General features: G+C 37.2%; 1 long non-coding RNA gene across 1 annotated transcript in view; it reads left to right on the forward strand.

Annotated features, from left to right (window-relative positions):
* LOC141507366 (uncharacterized) overlaps positions 1-25,815 on the forward strand; it is a 479,100-nt gene that overhangs the window by 367,244 nt on the left and 86,041 nt on the right. The window contains exon 7 of the long non-coding RNA XR_012474124.1: positions 9,174-9,321. This is a non-coding gene — a long non-coding RNA (uncharacterized LOC141507366). The remainder of the gene's footprint in view (positions 1-9,173; positions 9,322-25,815) is intronic.

Consider the following 25,815-nt stretch of genomic DNA (forward strand, 5'->3'; position numbering starts at 1 on the left):
GAGTAAGAACTTAGAATATGGAAAATTCAATCAGAGACAGAGAGGCCATGGAAGTCTTCCTGGAAGCCATGGGACTTGAGTTGGGTCTTGAAGAATGCATATAATTTAGCTGATAGTCAGTATAAAGCTGACTCATTTTACTGATTTTTAAAAAAAAAATTGTGTAATTTAATTTGACATACATTTATTAAATACCTATTTGTAGCCTATTAGTCCAGACATTAGAACTAAGTTCTAATGAGAACAAAGTCATAAGTCAAACCCTTGTGTGGGCACAATTTATGGCCAGTCTTCTCCACAAAATATTCTTGGATTATCTAGTTATGGTGACCTCTCTCCTCTCCCTGACCTCTTATGATGTTTCCAAACCACTTTGTGGTTTGTCTATATTCCTTGGTATTATTATTATTTTCTTTTTTTAAAATTAACAAAAATTATTTTTTTCTCATCAGCCCCTCCCATTGGAGAAAGAAAAGAAAACCTTGTAACAATATTCATAATAAAACAAAAGAAATTCTTGTATTGATTATATTAAAAAGTGAATCCATCACCTCTCTCTTAGGAGAGGGTAGTATGTGTAGTGTGTTTCATCAGGAGTCTTCTGGAATCAAGGTTAATCACTGGGTTGATCAGGGTTCTCAAGTCTTTCAAAGTTGTTTTTACAGGATCATTGTTCAAGTTGTTTTCTTGGTTCTGTCCATTTCATTCTTCATCAGTTCATAGATGCCTCCCAGGTTTCCCTAAGACCATCCCTTTTAAAAGCTATTCTCCAGCTGATGGGCACCCTCTTAGCTTCCAGGTCTTTACTACTACAAAAGGAGCTCCTGTGGATAGCCTTCTTTATGTAAGCCCTTTTCCTCATTTGAGTCTTGTATGACAGTGCTGTCTTTAATAATTTCTTATAAACTCAGGTAGTGCAAGACAGAGAACTCACTATCTTGCAGTAAATAATCATAGAAGAGAGTAAGTTGTCTTCTCTCTTCTGTAAGTATAGACTCTACACAATCTGGCTATCAACTGAGGCTTAATCCTAGCTGCAGGCTGATGTTTTTGATGCCTCCCCAAGATGATTAGTTTTTCAGTTTATAGTGATCCAAGTATTTTGACAATTGCTGAAACTGGCCACTAGAGGTCTTACTACACACTCATATTGATTGGAACGGAAAACTTTCCCCAAAGCATTAGAATTGGAAGAAAAATTTAAAGATTAAATAGTCTAAATCCTTTATTTTGCAGGTGATGAAACTGAGGAGCAGAGAAATAAAATAAGTTGGCCAAGGTCAGTTAAGTAAAGGATAGAACTAGGACTAGAATTCTGGTCTTAAGACTAGAAATGCAGTGCTCTTTATATTATGAAACACTACTCTAAATTTGGAATGAGATGGTAGGGGGATGGGAAGGAAGGATAAAGAGTCATTATGAGTCCTTTCTTCTTAGTGAGAAGTAGTAATACCGGGGTTGGAGAGTAGTGGTGTAGATATTCCATTAATAATTTGTCACTGAACAAGAATAACAAGTCAGGAGAGTACCAGGTTGAAAAACAAAGCGTATTTCTGGTACAGGAAAATTAGCACTCTCTCTAATGCATAACTAAGCCTCCTCCCTTTTCCTGTTCATTGCTAGAGACTGAATTGGGAGAGAAGAGTAAGACAAACATCTGAAAGTGATAGGGTCATAGGCTTTAGGCATCTTAGACATCATGAAGTAGAAAGAATTCTGGGCTTAGAGGCAGGAGACCCAGTTTCAAATTTCAGCTCATTTTATTCTCTCTGAGGTGTAATCGCCTAATCTGTAAAATGGGAATTTTTTTTAATTTAAGAAATTTTACATTTGAGAACACTGATGCACAAAGAAGCAATATGATTCACTCAAGGTTACATAGATGATAAGTAACCTTATCCAACCTTTGAATACATGAGTTTTCTTGAGATTCTAATACCAAAATCAAATCTAATATTCCTTCTACTATATCTTGTTAACTGTAATCCCATACAAGAGTAGCTTAGCTACAACTGTACCCACTTGCATTAATACATATTACATAATAGACTTGCACAAATATGTACCTCCATGAAACACAGAAGGAGATTGGGCACACATTATTCTGGGTATGGTTTTAAAATTGTAGGCTCACATGTTGCTATATGTTGGACACTGTGTGATTCCATTTTACCATATTAAAACATATAAAAAAAATACATGCCTACATTTTCTGGCATGGAAACAAAATGTATTCATTAAAAAGAAATCTTAAAAATATAACAAATTACACAGTTTTTGTTTGTGCATATGTATATGTGTGTGTGTGTGTGTGTGTGTGTGTGTGTGTGTGTGTGTGTGTGTGAGAGAGGGAGAGAGAGAGGATAAAAACAATATCTAAAAATTGTTTCCCCTTGCTTCGCTCTCTGTGTTGTATTCTAGGTGGCAGCTGTCTATCTTGCCTCTCCCTAACCCCAGCTCTGTCAATTGGATATAGGTGAAATTTCATGTCTCTTGTTGAAGAAAAAAATGGATCTGGGAGGAGTGAAGCAACTTCTGCCCCAGAACTCCCATATGCCTCCTTCGGGGAGTTTCTTTTCTCTCAAATGGTGCTACTGGCCTCTGTCCTTGGTCCTAGTTCAATAGTGTAAAAAAACAATGATGCTATAAAAAGTGTGGTTTACATGCTTATTAAATATGAAAATATAACAAAACTGTGAAGGATAATTAAAACGTTATCTGTTAGAATTGGAATATAAAGAGAACTCCTTAGGCTAGATTGATCAGCCAAATCTAATCATATGAAAACTAATGGAAGAATATGGAGCCTTGGGGTTTTTTTTTTAAATCAGCAGAAGTACAGAATGGGGGAGATGTTGCTAAGCAACAACAGTTCATTTGAAAAGGTCCTGGGGGTTTTGGTGGATGGCAAGTACAATGTGAAACAATAAGGTAAAGTAGTACTCAAAAGAATTAAAAAAAAACTACCATAGGTTATATTAACAGAATAGAATATCTAGGACTAGGGAGATGACAACCCTTCTTTGATTCTCAATGCCATACTCATACCATATTTGGAGTATCTGTTCAATTCTGGGCATCCCATTTTAGGATGGCCATTGTCAACATGAAGTATGTCTAGAGGGATGGGGTCAAGATCATGAGGATACTCACTTAAAATCCTGCTACACAAGAACCAATTGAAATATATAGAAAGCCTGAAGAAGAAAAGACTTTAGGGGGAACAAGATAGTTATCTTTAAATTTTTCAAAATTTGTCATGTGGAAAAAGCATTAGATTTGTATTGTTAGATACCAGAAGGCAAAACTAGAAAAATGGAAATAAGTTGTGGAGAAGCAGATTTAAGTGTGAGACGGAAGGAAAAACTAATATTTTGAGTTGTTCAAAAGGAGAATGAACTGCCCAAAGAGGCAATTTCTGTTGTTGGAGGTCTGCAGTTAGATGATCACGTTTTCATAGTATCCTAGATTTCAAACTGGAGGCCATCTATTCCAGCTCTCACATTTTAAACAAAGAGGAAGCTGAGGCTCAGGAAAGTCAAGTCACTTAATCAAGTGAAGTAGTAAGAGGTAAAGCTGGAATTCAAACCTAGGTTAGTTATTCATTTGACAAGCATTTGCTTAGGATTTTTCCTTAATAGTATACTATGTGTCTGATGCTTTCCTACATTTTGGGGATACGATGAAAGGTCAAAACATCATTCTGTATTTATATGATAATGGATGAGACAACATGCAAATAACTATGTGTATACATGATATATACAGTATCAGTGGAAGATATTGCCAGAAGTATGGACCCAAGCAGAAGGTAAGGGTCAGGAGGAGGAGACATTCTTATAGATTGGAGTTAAGCTGAATTATGAAGGAAGGAGGCAGAGATAAGAAAGGAACAAATTCCAGGGATGGGAGTCTTCCAGGGAAAAGACAAATGACCAGCAGATGGAGTATCTTGAAAGAAAAACATAAATGTCAGTGTCCCAGGATTGTAAAGTTCATGGAAAGCAATAAAATGGAAGGAAACTGGAAAGGTTAGAAGAGGCCAGATTGTGAAAGACTTTATTCCATGTCTAATGCTCTTTTCTATTGTACACAAAAATCAGTTGGGCAATAGAGCAGCCTCTGAGACAGCCTGAAGTCATGGGTTTTATAGGTAGAGAGTGTTCTCAGGTTGATTGGTTCCCCATCTCTGATGCCACAGGCAGGGAGATGTTTGGTATTGGGTAAAGGGAAAAGGAGAAAGTACAGACATGAGTTATGGAACTTTGGAGAAAGCTGTGGATGGAGAAAGTAATGAGGATGGAGGATGCATAGTATTCTGAGTGGATTAGTCTGCTGCAGGCTACTTATGCTTTTGGACAATGACAAAAATGTCACATATTCTAAAGTTGGTTAATGTTAAGAATTCGTTTTCAGGAATGACTTAGATTACTTGAAAAGTTTCTTCTAACTGAGATTCTATTCTATAATCTCTGTTATTCCAAGCTTTTAACAGATACCCTTAGGAAATTTGATTGCTTTTTCTTCCCCTTGATACCACTCCACCAGATATCAGCAAAGCTTTCCCCTTCATTTTGATGAAATAGGCTGGGCATCATAATCTATAGCAGAGCTTCAAGGAGAAAAAACTCCAACAAATTAAAAGAAAGGAAAATAAATCCCAGAATTCTAAAGATAACTTAATATCAAAGTCTAAGCAATATTCTTTGGTTTATCCTTGTGTTTATCCTTTATCTGGGGGACCCTATTCCTAAATTAGTGTAAGAAACTTGGTGTATAAATTTCAACAATTTATGTAGATTGGAAATTTATTTGTAACATATTACTGTTACTGAATTTCCATTTATCCCCCCAAAACCTCTATTTATTGATCCCATCTTCTTCCTATTTTATTTTCAAGTGTCTGGCTCTAGGAAGACAGTCTGGAATTTGTAGAATGAGTATTGGATTTAGACTTAAGAAGTCCTTGGTTTGGATTTTACCTCTCATATTTCAGCTAGGTGACCCTGGTCAAAGGTTAACCCAATTAACCCTTCTGAGTCTTAGACACTGTCTAATGCTTAACATTTATATAAGGTTTTAAGGTTTGCAAAACTCTTTACATGCTCTTTTATTCTAGCAATAACTATATGAACTAGGTGTTATATTATCTCTATTGTTTAGATAAGAAACTGAAGTTGAGAAAGGTTTGGGTACTTACTGGGGATCACATAGTTAGGAATCTTGATCATCATTACAGATCCATCTTCCCCATTGATTCCTCTGAATGCTTCCTCCAAGACCTAACTGAGTCTTTTTGGAAAAAAAAATTTTGCAAGGCAATAGGGGTTAAGTGATTTGTGAAAGGTCACACAGCTAAGTAAGTATCAAGTGTCTAAGGCCAGATTTGAACTCCTGATTCCAGGGCCAGTACTCTATCCACTGTGGCACCTAGCTGTTCCCCCCAATTGAGGTTTTTAAAAAAGTGATATTTTCCTGAGTAACCCAGGAACAAAGATAACTGGTATCATCAATTACATTTTTTTTTATGAAATGTCTTGGGGAACTAGATGGTGTAGTGCCGGCCCTGGAATAGAGGACATGAGTTTAAAACTGACCTAAGACACTTATTAGCTGGGTGACCTTGAGAAAGTCATTTAGCTCTTTTTGTTCCAGTTTTCTCACCTGTAAAATGACCTGGAGAAGGAAACCACTCCAATATCTTTGATGAAAATCCTTAATGGTGTCATGTAGAGTTAAACATAACCGAAAATGATTGAAAATGAAATACCAACTGTGTGAATAACAATGTATTAGGCTCTGGGAGGAAAAGTAAAATCTTTCCTGAGGTAGAATTTGAACTCAGGTCTTCCTGACTCCAAGTTTAGAACTCTAACCACTGTACCCCTAAGTTATAGTTTGGTCCTAATCTGCATTGGAAGGAATTTGCATACCATTTGAAGTCACAGATATTTGAGATGTTGAGGTTTGGATTTTACTTCATAAGCAAGAAGCCTCAGGCTGAAGAACACTTTGGTGAGGCTATTGCACTCTTTTCCATGTGTCCAGGGGACAGGGCAGTGTAATAACCCTTCTCCTTCCTATAAAAAAAGGGAGAAAAAAGATGACTGTTGCAGTTAACTTTTCCAAAACTAGTGGTGCTAAAACAGAACAGTGAATGTCATCTTCTTAATTCATTCCATTTCCTCATTTGCCACCTCATCAGCTTTTTAAATCCTTTTATCCTTTATATCCTTTACCTGGGATTATCTATCCTAAATGGTTTGGTGTACTCTCAACCTATCTCTCCTTCCTTTTTCATCAAAATCAGTCTATCCATCAGTAAGGGTCTATTGATCATCTGATAATGTCTAGTTCTATGCTAATAGAGGAGAAAATATAGCCCCCATTCTTGAATTTATAATACAACTTGTGAGATAAGACTAGCTAACTCTCATGAAATGATTGTGAAATAGTAGGATTAGGGAAGAGTACAGTTTAGGAGCTAATCTAGATGAGACAAATTCTAAAGTGGCCATAGTATGTGAGGGCAAGGAGACAATCGGCGAATTGGGCTAGCCTAGGAAGTCTTCTTTAGGAGGTAGAAGTACAAAAGAGCCTGGATACATGGGTGGAATTTGGTTACCTCAGATGTAGGAGTAGTTGGGATTGTGATGGGCTGGACAGGGCATTACAGATAAGGAACACAATGTGAATAAAGGTAAAGAGGTGGGAATAATATAATGCTCTGGGGTATGATGGAGAGATTGGTCTGGGGCAGAAGGGGCATGATGGGAAATAATGGGAGATTAGGCTAGCAACATGTATTTGTGTATTAGTTCACTGTTGAGGGTTCAGGGACAATTCTCTGCTATAGCTTGATACCTCCCATACAAAAGCACTATCTTTTTTTCATTCTAAGATATCTCACTCTCTTTAAAATAATAGCTAACTAGCATTTCCTACAAGATTAAAGGTTTACATAATGTTTTGCATACATAATCTTGTTCAACCCATACAACTTTTGGAGCAGGTACTATTATTATTATTATTATTATTATTATTATTATTATTATTTCCATTTTGCAGATGAGGAAGATTCTGAGACAGATTCAGTGACTTATCCAGGGTCAGTTCCAGTGTCTGAGGCACAATTTGATGTCAGGTTTTCTTAGGCCAATCCCAGCACTCTTGTCCACTGAAGCACTGGAAACTGTTTTTCCTTTTTTCTTATCTTACTAAGCTTCATGAGGTCAGAAGCTGTGCTTTATCAGGGTGTGCTAGAACTATTTATCAAGCAACTCTCATAAATTTTAAATTTAATCTGCATTATTAAAATTTTCTCATCACTTTGTTATAAAATAATAGATCAAGTCCTCTTTTGTAACATTTGCTTTATTTTAGAGGTGTAAATGCTCACTCTAAAAATGTGTGAGCTAATCCCTGAATCTAGCATAACACTTTTCCTATAACAGACATTTAACAGATATTTGTTGATGATTCCAGTCATCATTTTCCCTGCATAGCTTTTTGAAACCTCAGTGGGACCTTGGAGGAATAATTCAGTTGGATCAGTAGGGGGAAGACATGGTTTTAACCTTGATCAAGACCCCTGATCACCTTTGGAATATTTTTTTCCTTCTAAGCTCCCCTTCTCTAAAATAGCTCTTATAATGAGATCCCTTCTCTATATTGTCCAAGAAAGCCATCCTGTCCTTTAATAAAACTGAACAGGAGGGGATTCCTCACAAGTTTGCATTCCTACACATCTTTTCAGTCACCATTCATTAAATCAGATTTAGTGGCCTGTGACACTGTGTCACTTTCTCCCTTCTCTAAGACTCTGCCTGGTTCAAAGGATTTAGAATTGATGGGACTACACACATTTATTAAAAATTGCCTTTGGGAACCCGGTCCATATTAACTTTGGTGGGGAAGTGTGCTATTTTCTGTTTACTTGTTTTCTGATATTTGCTTCAGACTCAATTTTCCTGGATAACTTCATAATATCAAAAAGAACCTTGGGGATACCATCAGTCTCTTATTCATTGTCAACCCCTTTCTCCTTCCTCCCCTGGAAAGCCTCCACTTTTTACTCTATTTTGAGCTTTCCTAGATGGCTGTGTGGGAAAATGTAAGAGAATTGGGCAGCAAATATCAGAGTAATATATTTTGTCCTTGTCTAAGGCCAAAATGCCAGTCTATTGTCTCTAGCTTATCTGACAGCAAATGTTCATTAGATTGAGAGTTTAGAAACCCAGATTCTAGTCCAAGCCATGCCAGGCTAATGCCTGCTAACTAACTATGGAATTTGTTGTGTAACCTTGTGTAAGTCATTTTCACTCTTTGATATTTATCTTCCAAAGTAAGAAACTAGATTAAATGACCTCTAATGTCTATAGATAGGAGAAACGTTCTGAACCTGTGATTTTACTGGTAGAGTAACACTTCCCAAAATTCCTAGTACTAAGCTCTTTAGGAAGAGAGACTGGAACTGGAATTTCATTAGATTGCAGACCCTTCCCCTCCCCTCCCCTTCCTTTCCCAATGCCAGCTGGCACCTTTTGTTTTTTGGAATTATAGTTTTAGGGAGATATCTAGAACATCAAGAAATCCAGGGTCACACCTTTCCACTCTTATTTTTCTCACTTCTGTTAGTCAGCCCCAAAACTTAACCTGTCCCTTCCTTCCATGATCCTACTTTTTTTTTTAAACTAGCCAGTCTGATGCATTAGTTCATGCTAGTGTTGTTGGAAGTGACTAGGTCATTTCTCAAAAGTAATATATTTACACCATACAATCAGGTTCCTTAGATTTACTCAAAGGGTGAGTATTATGGTGGGGAGGTCATTTTGAATGGAGGAAACTTTCAGTGCCCCTCATATCAATCCACTAAATGACTACCTGCTCCACCTGCATACAAGGTCAGCTCTGATCTGGATGATCAAAACTATAATTCTTGACTTTCTTGCTCTATTTTTGTCACCAGGCAGACACACCCTTGATGTATCTTCTGAGTTATTGCAAGACTGCAAAAAGCTCATTTTTCTGCCTTGAATCAATATTAACGTGGTCAAAGGGCAAGGAAGAGGTGGCCAGTGAGAAGATCATCTTGAATTTATGCCTTTTTTTCTCCCTGGAGGCACTTGAAGCATTTCACCCACTAATATCATTTCATTTTCTTTTCCTGATAGGCATTTCACTGAGAAGGAAGCTAAAATTTGAAAGGAAAATGAGTAACCTGCTGTCTTATAGAAAACATCAGCAAGAAGATTCAAGGGCCAATTAGTGAAGCAATCAAACAATTAATTCATCAGCTGCTGTCTGCCTGGCAAATATAAGGTGCCATGATAATTGTCATAATTAAGGTTTGGTCAGATTAGTGTTATGTCATACAGCTAGGGAATGACTGGAACCGGGTGATCAGATAGACCCACAGGAATATGTCAAGCTATCAGAGAGAATCTTAGCAAACAGGAGTAAGTTTGTGTAGTAATAGAGCAGAAACTTCTTTCTGTAGGTTTAGGAATAAGCAATGAGAATATATTCTAGTCTTTGGCCTGGGAATAGGATGTATGACATGATCTCTAACAATAGGAGATGGATGAAGGTACCAATGTGAATTTAGACTTAGACTAGGATTCAAGGTAATGATAGTAATAATAAAAATTGCTATTGTTCAGTCATTTTTTTCAGTCAACTCTTTGTGACCCCATTTGAAGTTTTATTGGTAAAGATTCTAGAATGGCTTGCCCGTGTTTCTATCACCCTGTTTCCAACTGAGGGATCATGACTGTCCATAGAGAGTAAGAACACAAAGGACACTGGATTAGTAGGTCTCTGGAACAATATTTTTATCTGCTTACTCCTACTCTGACCTTGATCCTTCCTTCCAGGAGTATGAGCAAGTCTTTACTTTCTATTCCATCTCTCTCTATGTCTTATTTCTCTGCCTGGAACACCAGTTCCTGGGACTGGCATCTTGTCTTTCAATCCAAGGCTTGTGAAAAAGTGGAGTTTGCTCTAGAAGTTAGATAACACTGTGGATAAAGCATTGGACCAAGAACAAAGAATACCTGAGTTCAGAATTGACCTCATACACTTACTAGCTGGATGGAGCTGAACTAGTCATTTAACTTTTGTCCACCTCAGTTTTCTCATCTGTAACATGAGGATGATAATAGCAATCTTCCAAAGCTGCTGGAAGAATCAAATGAGATATTTGTATAGTTCTTTGCAAACTTCAAAGCATTCTCTACATGCCAGCTATTATTATTATTATTATTATTATTATTATTAATTAGACACTAGGTGGCATGGGGGATAGAGTGCTGAGCCTGGGGTCAGGAAGACTAATTTTCTGGATTTCAAATCTGGTTTCATACCCTTATAAGCTGTGTGACCCTGTACAAGTCATTTAACTCTGCTTCAGTTTTCTCATCTGCAAAATGTGTTGAAAAAGGAAATAGCAAAGGTTAAATGACTAGTTCAGGTTCATCCAGCTAATAAGTGTGTGAGGCCAGTTCTGAACTCATGTACTCTTTGTTCTAGGTGCAGTTTCTATCCACAGTGCAATCTAACTTCTAGAGCACTTTCTCAAAGGTCTTGCATTGAGAAGCAGGATATCAGTTCCAGGACCTAGGGTTCCAGGAAGAGAACCAAGACATGAGAGCTAATTCAGAGATATCCCTGGAAATGGAAAACAAAGTAAAGGCTTGCTCATAAGGTTATCATCCTGGAAAGAGAGATCAAGGTCAAAGTAGGAGAAGCAGGTAGAAGTACTGTGCCAGAGACCTACTAATTCAGCACTCTGTGTTCTTATGTCTAGGGACAGTCATGATCCCTTAGTTGGAGGCATAAACAAGGAGCACTTAAATGATCCTAGGTGCTTATAAGGGAGGGGGGGAGATTCATGGAACTGAAGTTTACTAAATACAAAGGACTTTCAAGAAATTTAGTCTCTTTGGGAGATAATAAGTAAACAGGTGAAAAGATAACTAGTCATTCTGAAACAAAGACTTGGGAGGAAGTTTAGGGAGTCATATACAGTTTATCCCAAGCAGGAAGGAATAGTCTTTCTAAAATCTTGGACAAATGGTTATACAGCTTCTACATGAAGACTTCAAGTGATGGGGAAATCACTATCTCTAAAGGCAGTCCATTTCATTTCATTTCATTTCATTTCATTTCTTTTCTTTTCTCTTGTTTTTAGGTTTTTGCAAGGCAGTGGGGTTAAGTGACTTGTCCAAGGCCACACAGCTAGGTAATTATTTGGTGTCTTAGGCTGGATTTGAATTCAGGTACTCCTGACTCCAGGGCCAGTGCTCTATTCACCTAACTGCTCCAGCCCATTTCATTTCTATAGGATAAAGGCAAGGTGAGCAGCAATTAATGTTGCAGGCGAGAGAGAGAGAGAGAGAGAGAGAGAGAGAGAGAGAGAGAGAGAGAGAGAGAGAGAGAGAGAGAACTTTTAACTTGGATGGCTAAGGAAAACTAGAGGAGACTAAACTGAAGCTGAGTCTTGAAGGATTAGCATAATCCATAACATTTATCTAGTATCTTAAGTTTTGCAAAATACTTTGTATATACTTATGAAGAATGGATGGGTAGGATTTAGATTTAAAGATAAAAGATAGCATTGCAGGATGAATTGAGTATTGTGTTTAGAATCCAATATCAAAGATAGGGGCTTAACACATCACAGCCTCTCTACCAATTTCCTCATCTGTAAAATGAGGAAATGGTATGGAGAGAATAATGGTGTCCTGGACTAAGGTAGAATTATGACCTTGAACAAATCACTTAACTTCTCTAAAATAGGTGGCAAAATGGGTCAAATGCTGGTCAGTAGGACCTGATTTCAAATCTGCCCCCAGACACTGAGCAGATATGTAACCCTGAGCAAGTCACTTAACCCTATTTGTTTTAGGTTTCTTATTTATAAAATGAACTGAAGAAGGAAATGGCCAATTACTCCAGTATCTTTGCCAAGAAAACCCCAAATACAGTCATGAAGAGTCAGATATGACTAATTGACCAAACTACAATAGCAAATCTTTAAAATTACTCTGCAAACAAAATGCTATACAAAAATCAACTATTATTAATGCATATTCATATCCTACCTTCCATCATCATCATCACCACCACCTTGTATATCATTTTGTGTGTGTTCAGTTATCATTTCTCTCTGAAAGACATTTAACTCCATGGAAGTAAGCAGTTATTCTTACTCTACTATTCATCCCCCACAGTCCTGGGTACAGTGTCACTTGCATAGTAGAAATTTAATAAATATTTGTGAAATTGAAAAGAAATGGCATAAGGGAAGCACTTGAGACAGTAGAATGCATTGCCCATTTGATAAACAATGAGCAGACTAGTCTGCTTGGAGGATTAGTGGAAAAAAGAAGAGGATCAGACAGAGATAAGACAAAAAAGGAAAATTGGGACCTGATTGTGCAATGTCAAGCACAGTAACCTGAACCTCATCCTGTAGGTGATGGGAGCACTGTCTGACAAGCTAGTGTTCTATCCACAAGGCTACTGGGCTTATCACAGGCTTCTTCTCTTCATCATCCCCTGCTTCCTGAGCTTGAAATGAATTCTGCTCTGGGATGCTCTGTTCATCTCCCTAGCAATCCATAAAACATGAGCTAAAGGTGATGGATGGAGGTGCTTGTCAGCTTGCTCCTGTGACAGCCTGATGGGAGGAACAGAATCAGCGGAGGCAGATGCCAATCAGAACCCCAAATGCTTGGAGACAGCTTCAGGGATGTGCATGGACAGGGGCAGCTGAACTTCAACTCTAGGCAGGAGGAGATCAATACTGCCGAGACAGCACGGGAAGCATTGCCTGCTTAGAAAGCAAACACGAGTCATCAAATGCCACTGAGCACCACTTCCCAATCGCTTTCAACTTTCTTTCTGTGGCATCAGAGAATTCATGCAAAAGAAATAAAAGCACCATAATTCATAGACTTTAGACATAGATGGACCTTAGAAAGAGCTGTGCTAGTAAAATGTTTAACAACCAGTTCTTCCCCTCCCCATCCTCACTAAAAATGGGGATGTGACACATTTTAAAGTTTAATCTGTACAATATCTCCATCTCTTTCTAAAACCCAATCACCAAATAATAAATCAAGCCATGATTTGTGGTGTTTGCTGATTTCTGAGATGTAAAATACTCAACACTGAAAATAATTATTTAGTGTTTGAACTGGTTCTTAACACACACACACACAAGCTCATTTTCTGTAACACTTTCATTTTACATTGAGGAAACTGAAACTTTAAGAGTTAATGTAGTATAAATATTACCTACAAACCTATGCCTTTTCTGCAGATAGAGTGAAACTCAGATTGGTCACAGCTGGCTTTCATTGGAAGCAGTTGAAGGGATTCTGCTTCCTGCTTTCCCCACTCAGCTTGTCAACGCTTATATTGTCAACTTCCCTATCTACTTCATCTGCAATTGGTTTATTTAAAATTCCTTCTTTGGGTTACACAAGAAAGATGAGCACATTGTCTCAAGAAGGTCCCTGTAAAAATGCATTTTACCGGAGTGGGAATGAAAGAGAGCCTTGTATGGGGGAAAGGGTTTCTTCTGACCCTCTTCTATGAGCAATTTAGTCTTCAATTCCAGTTCAACCCAAGACTCTTGAACTTTCTCTGCCCCAATGGCTGCCTTCTGCTGGCAATTCCTCCACCCTATGATCTCTTCTTAGTGAGTTCCTCCTTAGAGACTGTATTTGGACTCATTGAGGTTAGGAATTTTTGTTGTTGTTGTTGTTGTTTGTATTCTATCCTCTGCACTTAGCACAGTGTCTGGTAAATAAATAATGCTTAATAAATTCTTTCTTCTCTTTCCTTCCTCTTTCCTTCCTTCCCTACTCTTTTCTTTCTTTCTTTCTTTCTTTCTTTCTTTCTTTCTTTCTTTCTTTCTTTCTTTCTTTCTTTCTTTCTCTCTTTTCTCTCCTTTCTTTCTTTCTTTCTTTCTTTCTCTCTTTTCTTTCTTTCTTTCTTTCTTTCTTTCTTTCTTTCTTTCTTTCTTTCTTTCTTTCTTTCTTCCTTCCTTCCTTCCTTCCTTCCTTCCTTCTTCTTTCTTTCTTTCCTCTAACTTGATGCTTTCTCCAATCTCTCTAGCTCACAGTGACCTCTCTCCCTCTTTTGACCTCTTATAGCAGTTATCATCTGTACCTCTCACAACATACATCCAATATTGACTTATAATAGCTCTTCTGTCATTCCATTGAATTAGTATGTATTTAGTCTAGTCAGGTTGACATTTTTAAAGTTCTTAATATGTGGCAGGAAGCAGGCTAAGTGCTGGGAATATAAATACAAAACAGAAAGACAGTTCTTACCCTCAAGTCCTGTAGAGTTTAATAGAAGAAAACACATAAAAGAAATTGGGAAAAGAACAGGAGGAGAATGGAGAAGAGAAGAGGCAATCTAGGCAGGGCCAAGGGAGAGAAATGCCAGAGATAGAGGAGGGCAGTATGGAGGGAAAAGTGACTGGTTCTAAAAAGGTTCCAGAAGGAACCAGAAGGAGAGGCTACAGGGCAGAGGATGCTCCTAAAATGAGAACATTAGGGAGTGGTAAAATTCCACAATGAAGAGGTTTTGTTGGCATGGTGTCTGACATCTGATAGGTACTTCATAAATGGTTTATGTATTGAACTGGATACTATCTATGACTAGTAAAGAAAGTCCTGAGAGACAGAGGAGAGGAATGAGGAGCATTTATCATGTAAAAGGCTCCAGTATATGATATAAGAACTACAAGAATATATGACACAGTCCCTATTGGACTTGTAATTGAGAAGTGGAAACGTTGCTAGAAGTCTTCTGGTCAAAGTCCTTTGTTTACCAGATGAGGAAATGGAGGCTCAGAAAGCTGAAGTGACCATGCTCACCCAGCTAGTGAATGTGGCTGGCAAAATAGGAATCTAGATTTGCTGGCTCCAAATCTATCAGTTTAGCCACAATGCCAAACTGCTCTCATCAAGCTTCTTTCCTCTATTATTATCAAAACTTTCCATCTGTACTGGGCATCTCCCCAACTAGCTCTTACATCTAGGTGGCACCATAGTGCTCAGATTGCCAGGTCTGGTGTCAGGAAGACATCTTCCTGAGTTCAAATCTGGTCTTAGATCTCTTTGGGTCTCAGTTTCCTCATATGTACAATGAGGGAATTGACTTTGAAGGTCTTTTCCATTTTGAAATCTACCTATAAAATTCTTGCTGGCTTCAGATCCTATATAAATATATTATAATTGGGGAAATACCCATCCTGGAGAAAATATTCCTCTCTTCTCAATAGCACACACACATTTGGTAGACTTGTCATTGAGAGGCTGAGGAGTATAATGGAAAGAGAGATCTAGAGGCAGAATTCCTGGTTTAGATTCTGGGTTTCATTATTTTCTATTTCTGTGTTTTTAATAAGTCACTTAATTTTTCTTGGCCTTCATTTTCTCATCTGTAAAGGAAGCTAAACCAGGAGATTTCTGAGATATCTTCCTGCTCTAGATTTATGAACCTCTTTCTCGAGCTCAGCAAGGTTCTGCTGTTTGAGGCTGATCAGGTTGCCATTTTAGAATTGTATGTGAAATTGCAATGCTCTGACCAGAGGAAAGGATTCACACCATATTGTAGGAGAGATTCAAGGTACTTATACAATAGGAAAGTAATTGATTGAGAAATGTCAACTCATGGACCAAGATTTTGCTGAGCAAATATAACGAAATCCACATCCATTTTGTTGGAGCCCATAATTCCTTCCCATATTGGCAAAAGGCTATAGGAGAAGTGGGGGGCAGTAAAAAGGGAAGTGGTTACAGGATTAGGGATCAGGGATACAGGGTTTAAGGTTTACAGGATTAAGGGACTTGAGGTTGAGTTCAAATGACACCTCTGACAACACAGTTACAGCCTCTTCCTCTAAACTCCAATCTGACCTGCAAGACCTTGAAAGTGAAAATAACTTTCCTTTGCAAAAAGTATATTCATACACACACATACATACATACATGCACTCTATTTCAATATATCAGTAGCCTTTGTAATCCTATGTATTTAATCTTTATGCATTTAAAAACAAATGCCATTCTGAGAAGGGTCCATAAGATTCAAATAACTAAAAAAAGGGGTCCATGCCCTCCTAAAAAGTGAAGACTCCCTGGTGGAGGTATTTTCACTGCTCTCCCCCTCTCTCAATGTAGTTCTCATAAAAGCTCTTCTAGTATATTGAAACTCTAATGAACAAACCATAGCTAACATTTCTCTGACTCTTCCTTCTCATCAAAGGAAACCATCTAAATGGATTATCTTTCAGGAATGTGTCCCCTACCCATCTCTGCTTCATCTGTCTCTTCATCTCTTCCTGTCTTCCTGTTTTTTGTAGGAAAGACAATTTGGGATAGTGCAGGGGGTTTTGTTTTTGGAGTCAAGATGAAAGTTTGAATTCTACTCATAATATTTCTTAACTATATAACTCTGGATAGGTCACTACAATTTCCTTATCTTGAAAATAGAGATAATAATAATTATTCTACTTACTTCAGCTGAGCATAGTAATACTTCTTAAATTGTAAAGTTCAATAAAAAGGTGAGTGATGTCTTTGGAAGCAGAATGTTACAGTAGAATGAATGCTATATTTGGAGTCAGAAGACTGATTAAAATAGTCTACCTTTGCTATTTACTGGTGGTGTGTGTCAAATGTAAGACATTTGGGGCGGCTAGGTGGCACAGTGGATAGAGCACCAGCCCTGGAATCAGGTTCAAATCCAGCCTCAGACACTTAATAATTACCTAGCTGTGTGGCCTTGGGCAAGCCACTTAACCCCATTTGCCTTGCAAAAACCTAAAAAAAAAAAAAGTAAGACATTTGACTTCTCTGGGCCTCACTTCCCTGTAAGTGCAAAGTGAAAGGGCTGGACATCATGTTTCTTTGAACTTTAGTTCCTTTGGATTGTTCTGTGTTTCAAAACTCTACTCAGTCATAAGTGACTCTGTTTAAGTTATTTGATTTGTTTATACCTCAGAGTGACAGGATTTAGAACCAGAAGAGGCTTTCAAGATCATTTGGTTCAATGTTCACTTTTTAAAACTTCTTTTATGTTGTTTCTTTCTTTTTCATGGCTTTTCCTCCTTAGTACTAATTCTTCTTTTACAATATGACTAATCTGAACATATGTTAAACATGATTATACATGTACAATCTATTTTAAATTGTTCATTGCCAAAGGGAAAGATTAGGGAAGGAAGGGTGCTAGAAAAATGCAGAGCTCAAAAGTTTGTAAGAGGATGAATGTTAAAAACTATCTTTGAATGTAATCGGAAAAAGGAAAAAAAAATCTTCAATATTCCCTGGAAACAAAGAGATCATTTGGTTCAACTACATTCTTTGATTACAAATCTGATGTTCTTGCCACAAAACCACATTCCCTTCTTTGTTAAACAGTTAGGAATTAAGAAGGAGCATTGAATAAAATGATTGCAAAGGTTCCTTCAAAGTTTAAAATTTTTATAATTTTGTTTGCATATGAATATATATGTATATATATATATATATATATATATATATATATATATATATATATATATCCTTGTTTTTTGCTATTGTTATTTGTCCTTCATTCTCAAAGAAGACCATAACATCAGGGAGGTGATGTCATGACATGCATGTGAACTGGATTTGAGTGAGAGGGCACTGTACAAACTCACCAGCCTCACTTTCTCCTCTGGAGCCATCTGAGTCCAGTGGTCAGATATGAATCAGAATGACTGGAGATGGCCCTGGATTCTAGGCAGTCAGGGTTAAATGACTTACCTAAGGTTATGTAGCTAGTAAATGTTAAATGTTTGAGGAAGAGACAGATGAAGCAGAGATGGGTGGGGGGGACACATTCCTGAAAGATAAATTTAGATGGTTTCCTTTGATGAAAAGGAGGAGTCAGAGAAAAATATAAGCTATGGTTTGTTCATTAGAGTTTCAATATGCTTGAAGAGCTTTAAGAGAACTATACTGAGAGAGGGTAAGAACAGTGAAAATAGCTCCACCAGGTCAAGTTCTCTTTATGCCAGGGCTAGTGCTAGTGCTGTATCCACTGCATCATCTAGCTGCTATATACATATATATATATAGATATAGATATAGATATAGATATAGATATATAGATGTAGATATATAGATATAGATATATATGTATTATATATACATATGTATAATATATATTATATATATACATATATGTATATATACATATAAATACACATACATACACACATATATATGTATATAATATATTTAGGTATACATGTATATATAATATACAAATACTATATACATATGCATGTGTATATTCATATATACACATATACATATATACCTGCATGTTCTGATTCAGAGGAAAGGTTGAAAGAAGAAGGAACAAAGTAGAATCTGGAAGTTAAAATACTAATACAATATTCTTTCAAGCTTTCTTGGCCAGGAAGTAGATAATATCATCCATTTTTCTTTGTTGTAACATATGCTTGCAAAAGATATAACCTAAACCTGTCGTCCAAACTCTTCCCCTTCCAAATTATCCTATCTAGTTTCCTGGGAATGAGAGGAATAGGTAGGTTTGGAAGTCATCAGGAAGTGACCTGAAGCTTTGATTCTGAGGACACCTATTGGAGTCTACAGTTCCAGGGGTAGAAAGACAATGGGGAGGATGACTGAAGTACAGTCAACATGGTTTGTAAATGGAAGAGAAATTAGGTCATATGACTGACATGATGAAGGGCCATTTTTCTCTGATCTTTACAACTTCTCTAATCTCACAACTCTTCTAAAAAAAATAGGAATTATATACAATAGATAAAGCGATTTCAGTTGTCTTCCCTAAGAAAGTAACAACCAAATGAACTACAAGAAGAGAAAACTAACCCACTCACTCCAAACACCTTCCCCGCCCCCCCCAAATAGGGCACCACATTCTGGCAAGACTTCATAAGGAGACCATTAGATTTGCAACAGAATTCAACTCAGTCCCAGAAAGAAGAAAACTAGGAATAGAGATAAATAGGACTGGGCATCAGGGTGGGCAATTTCACTAGGCCTAAAGTAAGGAGTATTGATATCCATCTAAGGCTATTTCTCTCCCCCTAGAAGTTTCTTGGAGGCAGAGTGAAAGTAAATTCCTTACCATGGGAGGAGGCAGTTTTGAGGTATATCCTCTGGGAAAACTGTCATCAGAAGTAAAGAGTTAGAGAGTAAGCAAAAAGGAAAAATATAGAAAAAGACTAAAATTACCAAATATCTCAGGAGGCAGAAGACTTTAAATGAGAATATGTAAACCAACAGGGAAAATATTAGGAACAGAAGAAAATATAGCTTCTCATCAAAATGGATATGTCTGGGAAATTTTCATACTCTTCAATACTCTTCATAATTTATCTCCATTCACAGACTGGGCCACCACCAGTCACATTGACGTATGTTTTGCCAATGGACTCATTGGCATTTGGGAGAGAGAGAGAGAGAGAGAGAGAGAGAGAGAGAGAGAGAGAGAGAGAGAGAGAGAGAGAGAGAGAGAAATAATTTTGCATAGCTCTTCCTCACTTAAATCCAATGTACTTGCAAGTTAAGACTTCACCCTCATAATGCCATTGGTCCTCTGTGAGAATGAAGAATGAGCAACAATAGCCACAATCTTTCACAGACACCTATACAACTTTTTCCATTAATAATAATTTTTTTCAAGGCAAGTGGGGTTAAGTGGCTTGCCCAAGGCCACACAGCTAGGTAATTATTAAGTGTCTGAGACCAGATTTGAACCCAGGTACTCCTGACTCCAGGGCCAGTCATTAATAATAATTTAATTTTTCAAAGGGTAGAAGAAGCAATAAAGGAGAAATTCAGCTCAGAATCATATTCTTAACCAATAAGGAGAAATTATTTGCTAAAGGAGGAATGGTGGAACCTTCAGAGAAATACCCATTATATATTTGTGATAGAAAAGGAGAAGAAAGTCTGACATGCTTCATAATTTTTGAGAAAGCCAATTTTAAGGGGGAAAAAGAAAGGATAGGTAGTATTACATGGATTAAAACTCAACAGGGGAAGTAAACTTAAGAAGAACAGGGAGCTTTCAAAAAGGAAAATTTGAAGAATGTATTAAAATTCTCATGAGGATAAAAAGAAGCACTCTAAGGAGACTAATGTGAATTACTAAGCAACATGCAGACTAATAAAAATTTTGAAAGACTTACAAACATGTAAGCAAAGGCAGGTAATAGATAATGAATACAAAAGTGTGCCCTGGCCATATATCAATGGTGAGAAGAATATTTAATTTCAAAATAAGCTGGTATTAGGTTGGCAAGAAAAGCTATTTTAAAAACTAGCATTTTTTTCCTTTGAAGAAATAATCCATGACTTAGGACCACTTAACATTGACCAGATTCAATCTTAGTGACTTCCTCAAAAGTCAGATTCCCTTTGCTATATTACTCTTACCCCTAGTTTACTCTGGAAAAATCATGAAATATAATGCATACTTAGATCTCCCTAACCATGGATTATAATGTTGCCAGTTTCCATAAGAGTAATCAAAGAAAGAATGACAATGAATGTTGGACAGCCTTTATTTTACTGCACAGAAAAGGAAAAAGATGCACTTGAGCCTGAAAACAATGAATACAGTTTTCTACACTCTCTTAGGGGTTCCATCTTGGTCCGCTACATAGAAACTGAATTTTTGGACTAGAAAGGAAATAGATTTTGGAACTGCTAAATAGGTTGCCTTCTTTCACCTGGATCTGCATTACCCCCAAAACTCATTGTAACAGTGAAAGTTAATCCAAATCCCCATAAGTCATGACTTTATTATATTGCTTCAGCTTATGGGGTCTCATGAGTGACTCTTTTTCTCCTTAAGAGTCACATTGCATATTTAGGAAATTCCCTTTTTCTGGTTAGAAAGTTATGTCTTGGTCGGCTAGGTGGCACAGTGTATAGAGCACCAGCCCTGGAGTCAGGAGGACCTGAGTTCAAATTTGACCTCAGACACTTAATTGGGCAAGCCACTTAACCCCATTTGCCTAGCAAAAACCTAAAAAAAAAGTTATATCTCCAAACTTTTGAACTTGAAGTTATTTGCTAGGCAATCCTCAAGATAGTATAAGCCTTCTGTGAAAGCTCTATTTTGTATTATGCTGCTTAGGCACCCACCATCCCACTTCAGGAATGACATTATCCATTAACTCTTCCTCCTTGGTCATGTAGATAATTACATATAGCTTCAAAGTGCTTTTCCAATTAATTCTATCAGTTCTTCAGCTACTGTCAATCTTTGGGTTGAGAAGTTCCACTTTATGGCCTTTTTCCCTTTGGTTCATTTTCAGAAAGGGAAAAGGAAAGTCAAAAAACATCCAGGAAATTCTCCTTTGGTCCTTTGTGGTCAAGCATATGCAATAGCTCCCATGTCTTCTGTTCAGAGGGAGCCTAAAGGATTGCTGGAGATGGGGAGGAGAATTTCCAGCTTCGCTTCATCTGAATAATAATACTGCTCAACTTGGAAACCAATAACAATTTTGAGAATGTCCTTGAAGAAACTACTAGTACTTTACAGTGTTTGTAGGGGTAGGGAAAGAAGCAAAATCTCTTGCAAAAGTGAGGGAAAAAAAATAAAACCAAATCTTTTAAACTTCTGCATTCAAATTATGAGTATGTGAATGGTTATGCTTCAAAGAAAACTTTTGATTGAACATGTAGGCAAAAAGGATTACACTAAACAATACTTAATACAAATGTTTCTTCTATTTTGGAGATTCCCCAATGGGATCTTCATTTAGAATTTCAGTAGACATTAAGGAATGACAACAACAGAATCAACATTGCCTTGAGCCATCATTTTGTCTCACTTCTCTGGGTAGAAGTTAACACATGAGGGGCATCTGAAATCATGAAGTGTGCCACAATTTTCAAAATAAAACACTAGCATGTGAAAAAAAAAACTGTCCAAAACATTAAAGAAAAAACCCAACCCAACATACCTAATCCCCCTCAGTGAGTTCAAGTCATCAGACTGAGATAAACTACACTTTAAGTTGTCCAAAAAACTGTGTGTGATAAGCCATCATCTGTAATCCTTATGAGGTTATGAAGAAGGGAAACTCAGCAGGAACAGAAAAGGAAAAAGGCTATTTCAACTTTAAAGAAAAAGAATGGTCTTGTAACTCCAAACTGGTAAACTTAGTTTCAGTTCCTGAAAAATTCTAGAATGTATAATTAAAAGGATGATTAGTGTATTTTTTTTAAAAATCAGTCTATGGACACAAAATATACACATATGCATACAGAACAGCATCACTTCACCAAAGATTTAACTCATTTACTTTTAAAAATGGAATTATTAGACTATTAGAGCAGAGGAATGTTTTAAATATAGCTTATCTATAGTTAAAACATTTGACAAGCTCATGTTATTCTTGTTTGCAAGATGTAGGGCTATGGAATAGATGATTGTAATTTTAGGTGTCTTTGGAACTGTTTGAATAGATGGACCAAAAAAGTAGACATTCATGCTTTATTAATTGACTTGGTAAGAGATCTCTGCTATAATGTCCTAGGGATTCAATGGGTCATGAATACTGTCTTCAAACATTTGAAGAACTGTGATGTAGGAAGATTAGAGCTATTCTTCTGGGTCTCAAACAGTACAACTGGGAGCAATGAGGGGAAGTAGTAAATAGATATATTTAGATTTGGTGCAAGGATAAGTTTCCTGGAATTACAAATAATCCCAAAATGTAATGGGTTTATAAAAGGTATTGGACCCTCCTTTACTGAATATTTTCAAGTGAAAACTGTATACCTATATGTCAGTTATATTGTAAAGAGAATTTTTTTTCAGGGAATTGCTGAATTAGATGGTCTCTGAGGTTCCTTCCTATTTGGATTCTGTGAATTGTGTGACACTGGGCAGGTCAGTTCCATTCTTATAGTCCCAGTTTCCATGTCTAATAAAATGGGGATAATAAATCTACATTATAGGGTTATTGTCAGGAAAGCATCTTGAAAAGCTTAAATTTACTTAGTCCTTCAAGGACTCTGTAGTTTTGTTGGTGAGATAACCTCCCACCAATATAGATTGCTGCCTTTTATGATTTAGAAGATAGTTTTTGAAACTGGATGAGGCTGATCCTGGAGAAACAGATTCATGATGCAACTCAGAATTTTATTCATAAAATGACATAACTTATGTTTCTCTGATAAAGTCTTCAGAAGGTAGAATCACCTCTATCCACCGAAGAGCCCTAAGATGTGTAACATCATAATTATGATGATGATATTTATCTTTTCCATTTTCCCTTTCTGTATTAAGTATTCCTCCTTAGAACTTTGTCTAGTTCTCTCTTTGCCTTTACTGAATACCCTCTCCTGCCATTTTTCTGCTCTGTATTCATATGTCCTCAGGCCGACATATGAAATCTCCATCAGAGGAAGCTTGGTACTGGGAAATGAGCTCTGATTGTGGATTCAGAAGTCCTAGGTTTGAATCCTGCTGCTAATTCTTTCTACCTATGTGACACTGGGAAAATCCTTTAATCTTTCTTAGTCACATTTTCTTCATCTGGAAATTGTGGGGTTTAAACTATATCACTTCTGAGGTCCTTTCCAGCTTCAGATCTATGATCCTATGATCAAAGAGATTCTTTGTTAAAAAAAAAAAAAGAGAGATCAAGAGGATGATTTTTGCCTTTGATGACCTCTATTTGTCCAAAAAGACATATAGTTATTTACTCACATTTCTTCATGTCACATTGTAAGGTCTGTGAGATTAGATTCTGTGTAATAACTATATCCATATCCTCATTGCCTTGCCCAGGCTTGTACATTGGCAGAAATTAATAAATATTTGTTGAATTGCTAATAAGCTCAGCAGGGAAGGATCAGGGAGTTGGCTGGGATAGGACTCTAGAAAGGCTGACACTGGAACATCTTGTTTTTGAGCTTCTTTATAAAATAAAATAATGTTATTCACAATACTTTGCCAATGTATGTCATTATATTTGATCCTCATAATAACAGAGAATAAAAACATATTTCTATTTTACATGTGCCAAAACTCTTTGAATCTAAGTGATTTGCCCAACTCAGAGAATTTGTCACTCAGAGCTAGTAAGTGAGAAAGCTGGAATTTGAACCCAGAAAGATTAAGGGAGATGGTGATGATGTTTGTCCATCATTCTCAAAGAAGACTATGATATCAGGAAGGTGATGCCATGGCAAGCATTTGAATTGGATTTGAGTGGGGAGGGAGGCGGGGCTGTGTTAAATCACCAGCCTCACTTTCTGTTCCAGAGTCATCTGGGTCCAGTGGCCAGCTATGAATCACAATGACTAGAGATGGTCCTGGATATGAGGCAATTGGGGTTCAATGACTTGTCCAAGGTCACATTAGCTAGTAAGTGTCAAGTATCTGAGGCTGGATTTTAACTCAGGTCCTCCTGACTCCAGGGCCAGTGCTGAATCCACTGCCCAGGGGAGATGATGGGGGAAAGAAAAAGCAAATCTTCCTTCTATAGCTCCTTCCTTGAGGTAAGGAGCCAGAATTTGGCCTCTTATGCTTTTAAAAATGCCCATCAATTGACTACCATTGCCATGTTGTGAAATATAACAGGAAAATGGATTATGCCCATTATGGGAAAAAATATAGATGAAACGTATTTCTAATGAAAATATGGCCCCTCTTATTCCCACTATATATTACAGTAAATGGTTTGATTTAAGACTTCAGAAGCAGGAGGAGGGAGGGCCTGGCAATATTAGAATTCTGTTTTGGAATGTGGCTCTCTAAAGAGGCAAGCAATATAGGCTGTTTCTTAAAGCTAGATGGCATTGTGGCATCAGGACTCTTTCTGCTGAGATTTTCCCACTTCTCTCTACTCCCTATAAATGATCATCAGGAAAAAAAACACCAGGGGAAAAGGACCAGGGCTAAGACCTGACTAGTTGTCATTTCCATTGTCATAGTTCAGGGCTTTCTGAAAAAAATCAGATAAATCCCTGATTCTATATGCTATCCTTTATTTTTCTCTGATTTTTTAGTGTGTTTGAGCATCATCTTCCCAGATAACTATATGCTCTTTGAGGAGCCCAGGAAGGAGTCTGTTATTTCCCTTAGTCTAAACCTAATCCTTTCATTCTATGTTGAAGGTCATAAAATGAAATGTGTAACCTCTTCCAATGTCCCTCTTTCTATTGATGAAAGACTATTTTGTAGTTAGTCCATTCACTCAAGCTTAAAACCTAGAAGTTCTCTCCCTTCCTCCCTACTTTATCAGGTACCTAATCCTATTGATTCTACTACTACAATATACTAGGGAGAATCATAGTATAGTAGAAAAAACCAATGATTTGGTGTCAGAGGAAGCCTGTGCAACTTACTATCTCTGTGACTTTGCACAAGTCACATAATGTTGCTTGGCCTCAGTTATCTCATCCATAAAATGAAGAAGTTGAACTGGCTTTTAAAATCCTTTCACCTCTAAATGTAGGACTCTGCTAAGTGTTGGAAATAAAAATTTTAAAAAGGATACAGTCCTTATTCTCAAAGAGCTCACATTCTAATTGAAGGACACAACACAGACAAAAGAAGTCAGTTCATTCAATGGCCCAGCATCCCTAAGGTGTAATAGCAGGTCAGATTGTACATTTGGAGCCTGGAAGGAGTAACTTCAGGGAAGATGGTAAGACCTGGAGAACCTTAAGAGGTAAGGGATGATAGGTCAGGTGGTAAAGCCTGGTAACTCCATCTTGCTGGAGGACTATAGTT

The sequence above is a fragment of the Macrotis lagotis genome, chromosome 1 (assembly GCF_037893015.1).
Source record: "Macrotis lagotis isolate mMagLag1 chromosome 1, bilby.v1.9.chrom.fasta, whole genome shotgun sequence".
Classification (NCBI taxonomy): Eukaryota; Metazoa; Chordata; class Mammalia; order Peramelemorphia; family Peramelidae; genus Macrotis; species Macrotis lagotis.